Source organism: Macrobrachium nipponense, chromosome 16, assembly GCF_015104395.2.
Source record: "Macrobrachium nipponense isolate FS-2020 chromosome 16, ASM1510439v2, whole genome shotgun sequence".
Classification (NCBI taxonomy): Eukaryota; Metazoa; Arthropoda; class Malacostraca; order Decapoda; family Palaemonidae; genus Macrobrachium; species Macrobrachium nipponense.
The window spans coordinates 20,761,956-20,771,230 of record NC_087209.1 but is presented as its reverse complement, the minus strand read 5'-3'; the positions used below and the strand labels follow the sequence as shown (position 1 = coordinate 20,771,230).

At 34.3% G+C, this 9,275-nt stretch overlaps 1 long non-coding RNA gene across 1 annotated transcript; it reads left to right on the top strand.

Moving 5' to 3' along the window:
- The first annotated feature begins 606 nt into the window (after nucleotides 1-606).
- On the top strand, nucleotides 607-8,640 carry LOC135195421 (uncharacterized). The gene is made up of 3 exons (XR_010310114.1): nucleotides 607-807; nucleotides 2,323-2,425; nucleotides 6,892-8,640. It is a non-coding gene; the product is annotated as an uncharacterized LOC135195421 (long non-coding RNA).
- The last annotated feature ends 635 nt before the right edge of the window (nucleotides 8,641-9,275 follow it).

Below are 9,275 nucleotides of genomic sequence, written 5' to 3'. Positions count from 1 at the left end.
TTTATTAAATCTCATCTCAAAGTGTAACAAAGGCAACTAACTATCCCTTTGTTATTTACGTTTCAGTTCATTTTTTTTACATATCTTTCATGCACTGCAGGCTCCAGAGACGCAATTTAACCAATCTTCTGTTTGAGAGTTGTCCTTGCTTGCAATTTTTCGTGATATGGTTCATACGTTGAATAACGACATTTTATATTTCCTTTGTTTACAATGCTTGACCCAAGAGAGATGGCGACGTCACAGAAAAACTTTCTATAATTCTGATCATTGCTGAGATCCCATAATTAAGAACTGAAGTACGGTATTTAGAATAAATAAACATGTTTAGAATATATCTCGTTCATTTCTACAATATCATTCTTTACTTCATTTATCTGTAACAAAATATTAAGAAAATATGATGGAATATGAAATTTTGGGTTTTTTGCAAACAATTTCACGAGTGTAAGAACTTTTTAAATATATTCGTAATAGATGGCGTCAGTTCTTCTCCAATGACACTGAAGAATGCAAATTATGTCAGTCCTCCATGATTCACTTCTCGTTTTTGACATTTTTATTTTAGTTTTGGTCTTTCTGCTGTTGAGTAAGGTAGTGGCGGGACTGTTAATTGCAGATGGAATTTCAGGACTAATAAGTACGTAACTACAGGCCATTGTTAGGTGAAGCTTTTATACATTTACTGTACATCATCTAAGATGCCTACTGCTCTCAGGTCTTCAAACAGCAATCACATTATGGTCAATTGTGTAGAATGCTGCAATTGGTCGAGCATAGCCAGATGCCATATTTTCCATTTGCTTGGTAAGTACTACGATAAGTTCGATATTGGCCTACAGAAGCTTAGATTATCTTCGTCTCCTTTTCCTTTATAGGCCGGCTTTATATAAAGTTTTTCGGTATTTGGTTAAGGATGCTTGTGAGAAACTCATTCTGACAATATCAAAATATAACTCCCGCAACTGATAAAGTTTTTGCCTCTTAAATCACTTGGGTATGGGAAACGGGTCATTTTCACAGTATGTACTTTTTTTTTCCTTCTAATTTTTTCGAAGTCATTCATATTCAGTTCTTTAAATTTACTGAATTTACTATTTCTCATTGTGATCACTGGGAGATCAGCAGGAGGGTCCTCCTTATCTAAATTATGCCAGATTCTGTCCATGTTTACTTCAAAGTAATTCACGAAATTATCGGACATGTTTAATTACTGGTTGCATCGGGTAGAAATTTTTGAGTCCCAATATTCCGGCTAGATTGTCATGGATTTTGGGTAGATTTTTTCTCTACACTGATTTTATTGTACATATATTTTCATGGTTTTCACAAAAGTCGCTCTGAGTTCTGGCTGTTTTATACAATGACCAATTTTCACCTCTTAATTCTTTTGATCTTTTCCATAAATCTTCCATTTTTTTTCTTTTTTCTTAGCTTCACGTAATTCATTGCAAATCATTTGTTCACTGTGTTCACTTCGTTTGGTTTTATGTACAGCCCTCCACAGTAATGATTCTCTCTCTGACGGGCCCTTGGAAGTTTTCAAAGTAATCCCCTTATATTGGCATTTTCTTTTAACTATTTGCCTTGTTACATCTGGATATTTATCGTTGTAGTTTGACACTAATATACTTTTGCTATAGACTGTAAAAGAGCTTACACATACTTAGTCGCCTGTCATGGTATTCCTCAACTTACACCTACACTCTTGGCTTGTTTCTCTTATTTTCTGTATGCTCGTAAGAATAAATTAATCAACTTTAAAGTTGGTTCCGCAAGTTCTGCTAAGTTACCAGCTTTTTTATTTTAATTTTTAAATTTTTATAAAGATTAGGCTAATTATTTTGTGGTGGAGGCATCAGAGAAACTTTGGCCCCTCTTTCCATCAGAACAGACCTTTTAATACACACAGCATTTTGAGAATCTGGAAAAATATTGTAAACCTGTGATTCTGATATTTTCATTAAATTGATCAAGGCGTGGCATTTTTTAGATGGCTACAGGGCGTTATGACAGTAAAGGAGACTGCAGAATGGCCTCTCAGTCCGTAGCATGAAGCCATAATACAGCTTGATTTACCTACTAAATTTATCCCAGGAGGAGGTGGAGCTAGATATTAGATAGTACTGCCTGATTTTGTACGGCATATAGTCAAAGAATTTTTATCTTCGTAGTGAAAATTGATTGCAATGCACTGTTATATGTAGAAAGGCGCTACTGTTAACTTGGAGTTCATAATAATTTTACTATTTTTAAAATAGTGCTCATCATATGAAAAATCTTGGTGGCATATGGAATTCTGAATAAAGTTTTTACTTGCAGAACTGTTGGACACAAAGGAGATTCATTTGTAAAGGAGTGGGACGATTAAGCTGAATTGCTCGCAAGAAGACAGTTTTATACCACAAATTCATCTTGGCGTAAGGTCAGGGAAAAGCATTTTTTAACTTTCATGTAAATTTTTGTACATTTTTTTATATAGTGCCTAAGAATTACTAAATGGGAACCTAAAAAAATTTATTTCGGTATGAAAATGTTTGTGACGCAAGTTTGCTAAATAAAATCAGTGAGCTGTAGAGTAGAGGCTTAAAACAAATTGGAAACCTCAAGCTTTTCAAAACCTCTTAGATACTATAGATTTCATCTTAGGTGTGCATCATTTCTTAATTTCTGAGGTAAGATTCGTTATAGGATGCTCTTTGAGATGGCCAGTATTGAGGACAATATTGATCCATGCATTCTGAATAGAGGTAAGCTAATTAGAGGAAAATTAGGTTCATTATTGAAATATTCCCTGAACTTGGTGGTAGGTAGCCATAGATTCAATTATTTTTTCTTAAAGTATCAGAAGAAACTTTTGAAGCATAAGTCATTATGTTAATTTTATCAGAGTACTGGGTAATATTTAGTACTTGGTGTTCATTATATAAAACACATTACTACATTTCTAGCACAAAGAGCTTGAGAAGATTTTTGTTTTGCCATTGGAGAGGACGGCTTAATTATGCATGGGATGAGTATAGAACTTCATGTTGTTTTCCAAATACAGGACCATACATATCCTTTCAATTTTGACGAATGTAATCCTTTGTTATGATAAGAGGAAACCGTAATTTTGTTCATATAATTTAATTTTCACTTTGCCATAATTTCCTTTTTAAAATGAGAAGAAACTGGTTGTGCCACAGCTTTTCTGTAAACTTTAACAATTGGTAATTCCTCACCATGTTGATTCTATGCTTAACAGTTTAACACTTGAGTAAAATACGCATTTATGTTGGTAAGATATTCGTAAAACATTCCAAAACTATAATTTACTTTATCATATCAATAATTATAACAAAGCTGGAGCTAGGCATAATGAAAAGTTTTGTACAGGATTTAGTGTGTTGGTATTAGGTAGTTATTTTAAGTTAGATATTTTCCATTGAGAAATGAAGGATCGTTTTTTTTATTTCTATGGTATTAAAATGCATGTTCTCAGTTGACAAGAGCAACCTGGCTGTTTTAGGTAAATTTACTAAATGTACATCCATACTGAATTTTTATAAAATTGATTGCTGCAGATAAGTGCTCACTCTTGGGATGATAGCGTATGTGGGTTGCAATTCATTTGAAACTTGTATGCACCCTCTCCACCTACAGCTCAGGTAGATACTTTATTTCTAGTGAAAAATTAGTTACTGCTCCTACAGTACACAATATTAGGTTTTTTGTCTATTTACTTTTGGTTCCTTCATTGTCTAGTGCCATGGCATCATACTATGTAGTGTGATTAGGAGGTATGTGCAAACTTTTGATGAAAAAGTGAGGATGTTGTTCTAATTCGTATATGGTCTGTTAAAACCCAGAATCTGTTGGACTGGTTTAAACTAGTAATAACTAATATGTATACTTAGTACATATTTTGTGTTATATAATTGAAGGATGTTAGAGAAAACCTACTATGAGATTCAGGGTCTCTGTAACACGGTTTTTTGGACTTTGCTCCTTGTCAAAGCATCGGATGTAGCTGAAAGTTGACATATGTATATTTTACAACCTCACACAAATTTTGTCAGCATTATCAATAACCTAAACCCGGTAGTTTTAATTTTTATAGAGCAAAAATGATCTAGCCGACGCCATGGCCAATGATTACGAGCCAAGAGTCGAAAAACATTCATTACGTTAGTAAGGTAAACACCTTTTGACGTAATGTTGCCCCGCCCATCCACCAGACAGAAACTCCATCAGCTCTGAAACCCAAAGACTTTATGAATGGCGGAACGATACATAGATGTGGGTGGGGTATCAGTGCTAGCGTAGTAATACTACTGTAGCAGTAGTGCCGCAACAGTATAGCAGTAATATACATGAATTAAACGTTTAGACCAACTGCTGGGATCCTTGAGGATCATTTAGCACTTCTTACAACTACTCGAGAAATTAGTTATTATAGCCAGAAGTTAAATTTTCTAATCCAACAATGCCCATGGTAGCCTTCAGTGTTAATCCTGAATTATAACGAGGCGAAAGTGGGTGGAGCCTCATGAAGTCATCATTCTGACGATAATTATTGGTGAAGGGTTAAAGCCAATATACGGTACCGGCTATTTTTTTCAGTAAATAGGTAGATAGCCAATAAATAAAAATTGCCTGACATTGGATATAGCAGTTATCAAATCAAGCTTGTCTACTATGTTTTTGAAAATTAACAATTATTCCCTACATCTTGTCAATCTGATTGTGACCTATAAAGCAGATTGTAATTTCTTAGGAAACGTATTTTGGGAGTTAGACTAATAATCGAAGTGTTTTTGTATTTATTAACATATTTTGTTGGTTTGTTCATTATGACAATTATCAATGGAGAGGTGCCAGAGTTCATAAAGGTGTACTGCTTTGCTTTTATTTAAATATGTATGTCATTGTTACCAGAGGTTTAGCCTTCGTTACGTATAGCCAATCATCCATCGAGAAAGAGGGAAGAAATGCTGTCATAAGTTACGTAACGAGTGCGTTCGAAACATTTTCTCTGAGTAAGTTGGCCCGTCTTCAAAGAAAGTCACTTTTACATTTTAAGTATACTAAATTTATTCAACCTACGTAATGCAGAATACAGTCAAAATTTATGTGTAGATATAATATGTATTCTGAATAAGCGTTATATTTATGAAGTGCATAGATAAAAAGTAATTGCGAAAAAACCGTGCTACAGAGGCCCTGAATCTCATAGAAGTGTCAAAATTAAGAGGCTAAACCATGTCTTTGTCAAAACTCAACAGTGAATAAAGTAATAATAGGTCATATTTAAATTTTGGAAACCTGCAATAGCCCGAGTAAAAATTATGAATAGTTAGGATTCTCGACTTAATTGAGAATATGGTATTACTTTCAAGTTCCAGTGCATGTTTTAACTTTAAGCCATGACTTGATTCGGCTTAATAGAGTAGTAACTGAAACTTAAGTTAAATAAAATTATAGGTTAGTTAAAAATACAGTTAAGTCAAAAGATATAGTATTGACTTAATATTTTGACTAAAAGAAATATTTTCAAGGTGAACACTTTTAGTGCTATTTAAAATTTTCCATTGCTCTCTGCAGAGGTTTTTATCATAACTGGTAATGTCTTTTGCCACCTGTTTATTAGGGGTGTGCTTTCTGTAAAAAGAGTACATGCATTCTGTAAAAAAAAATGTCCTTGAGACTGATCACAGCAGCCGTAGTCTTTGGTGAGTTTATGGATTAGTTTGGAGATTGGGAACAAACATGGGATTCATTGCATCTAACCTTGTTTCTTAGGAGTGCTATTTTGTATTACCGATTTTAGATGTTGATTGTCTTGAATAATATGATTAATGTAGTCTCAAGATGGTAGCAAGTCTCAAGAAGTAGCAGTTCCTCGTCCCTGAAATTGCTGTGGTTGTCAGCACATTAACTTTCATTATCATCCACCTGTAGCACATTCTTTTTTTTTGTACTATTTTTTTTTCTTAAAAATGTAGGTTAGTAATGTTAACCCTTCAAAAAGCTTCCCTCTTTACATTTAAGAAATTGACTTCATGATCTTAAATGTGTAATTTACCAGCACCACCACTTTGCATATACGTACTGTGCATATATTTTAAAGAAACTTCAATTTTTGTTTGCCTCTTATTTCTTGTGGATTTCTCTGAAAGTTCATTGTTGAACTTTGTAATGACATTAGCTGCTGTAGCTCTTGTAGAATTGATTATTGGGTTTCTTCTCTTTAAAGTCACTGACTAACATTTAGTGGATCTAATTTCTGTCCCATCCCTGTCTTAATACTACTTCCTGGCTCTTATTCATGTTAGTATAATAAATAGGTGGATTTGCTTCTTTAAATACAGTACTACTGACTTTTAAAGTACCCTGGTAATTTTGCAACAATTACCATAACTTTGCCGTTTTGATCACTTCTTGTCAAGTTTTTTTTTTCTCCTCCTCTTGCCTTGGTTATCGTAGGCCATTGAAATTATTAATATTTTTCATCTTTACCATAGCAATTTTACAACCCATAAGTTCAGTGCTACGACATGTAGACGTCACAGTATCCTCCTCCCTGTACACAAGCATCGGTACTAACTTGTTATATCCAACAACTTTCATTTAAAAAATTAGAAGTATTGTTCAGGTTGCTTGGAGTAAATTTGTCACATAATCGATTTGATTAATATTGCTGGGAACTTAAAAACAGATAATAATGGAATGGATTTTAGTTTAATTTTATATTTTTCGATACAAAAGTTTAAACTGATCATAATGGAATGGATTTTAGTATAATTTTACATATTTTGATACAAAAGTTTAATTTTCACAGTGAAGTAATTTAGAAAAATTATGAGTTTAAAAGATACTAAAAATATGTAATGCCATTTTGACTTCCAGGTTGTTGGCTGAATGAAAGGTGTAGTATTCTTACGGAATCTGCTGCTTCCCTCTGTTGCTGTGTTCTTATAAAGTCGGCAGAAATCAACCACTTCACTTCTGTAAACGTAAATTTTCCATAAGATAAATATCAGAGCTAATCAGTATGCTTTTCAAAATATATTTGTTGGGAGAATAATATTTTTAGACCATGGTCTAATCTTCTTCCCAATTTGTCTAACAATTATGTATTATGAATATTTATGATCTTAACAGCAAATCCAGGGCCCAGTTTGCGCTAGTAATTTTACATTTTTCCTGATGTTTTAGGTTTTTGCCAAAATTACTTGAAGCTTGTAGTAACTACACTACTTTTTTGCACATATCTTTTTTAAAAAAAACCTTTACTTTACATTCTTCTTTAAAGTTCTTTACAGAAATAACGCTTTTATGGGTCTACTGAGGTGGAAGACATGAAAAACCACACTGGCAATATTGAAAGTTTCTCTCCTCCATTTGAGAAAGTCAAGAGACAAGGGACATTGGAGCCAAGACAAGGAAAGTAGTAGCAACTCGTTGAATTCAACTTTCTTTCACAAGAAAACTATTTTTGGCGGCTGAAGACCAAGTTTCTCTTCCATTTGAGAAAAGCCAAGAGAAAAGGGACATCTTGGAGCAAAGACAAAGTACATGAATTTCAGAAGAGAGAAGGGTAAGAAAAGTTTCTTCTCCATTTGAGAAAGTTAAGAAAAGGGATATCTTAAGAGCCAAGACAAGAAGAATAACAACTCATCGAAAATCAACTTGTCGAAATTCAACTTTCTTACAAGTGAAAGAAGGGCATGAAAACCGTTCTTGTCGGTAATCATCCAGAAGAGGAAGGGCACAAAAACTGCTCTCTACAGCAGCCGTAGGCCGAGCTCTCCTCCATAAAAGGAAAGTGAAGAGAAAACATAAATCGAGAAAAAAAGGGACATCTTTGGAGCCAAGACAAGTACTAGTAGCAACTCACTGAAAAATTCAACTTGATAATAGTAGAGAGAAAAGTAAGAAACTCTCTTCAGCAGCCGATGACCAAGTTTCTCCTCCATTTGAGAAACTCAAGAGAACTATCTGTATTCTTCCTTTAAAATAAGAAAAGGTCAAGTGACATCTTAAGAGTAGAGACAAGAATATTAGCAACCCCTTGAAATTAAACTTTCTTACAAGAGAGAGAACTTCAAGAAAACTGTTCTACTCTGAGGTCGTCTATCTGAGAAAAGACAAGAGAAAACAAATCTTAAGAGCGCAGACGACAAAAGCAAGGCATCTAAATTCAATTTTCTTACAGAGTGGGAAGGGTACGAAAAACTGCTCTCTTCAGCAGCCAATGCCAGAGTTTCTCCTCCATTTGAGAAGACCAGAGAAATTTTCAGTTCAAGAAAACTGAGTCAAGACAAGGATATAGTTGTAGCGACTCTTCTCTCTTTTGTAAGAAAACTGTCACAGCCGGACCAAGTGACTGACTGAATAGCTTGGGGTTAATTTCCATTCATCCCGCCATCTTTTGACCTTGAGATTAAATCCTTTGTTGCAGTTTGAAGACTGTATACCTGGAAAAAATAAAAAGAATTCTGAATTTTCATTAAAACTCTTGGATGAGGAAAAATACATTAAAAGTTCTATAGAATTAAGCGGTATGGAACCACATCCAAATGATCAGCTACTAGTATGGAAATAATTTCACGTCCATACGAGATGTAAAGTAATTTCCTACAGCAAAGACTAATCGATGTATTAGGGCTTGTGCCTTGTATGATATGGCGCCCTATGAGTAATGTTAGACTAGCGATAATCTATACGCTAAGTCGGTTGGTATTGCACTTCCATCTCAATGGAGTGTCTGGGGTTTTGTAGATCACTTACGAAGTCGGTATTATCTTTACGACGATGTGTTAAACTCATGGTTCGGTGAGGTTCTTGTAGAAAACACAAGGTATAAAAATAGTATATTCTTCTGAAGTTTTACATGATGAAGATCAGGTATGATCGTACAAGTCTTCTATGACGATAGCTTGATCGCTTCTGCCAATGATGATGGCTAATCCTATTCCTCTACATGATAAAGCTTAGGTAAATAGGTACAGGTCTTCTAATGACGATAGCTAACTCTGTTCTGCCTGTCTACCATCTCTGTTATAAGTTATGAAGGAACAGACAGTAGTTCGAACATATGAACATACATACAATGACATAGTTTCATACGAACACACAATCGAATGAGACACGCTACAGATCACGTAGGCCGTTTGAATAATAGTCTGAGTAGTTGTCTCAAGCAGGGAGCTTGGACTAATGTTTATAAACAATTGAATGACTACAGTTGACGGCATGTTTATCTTAGCCTACTACTTACTGTATACGTC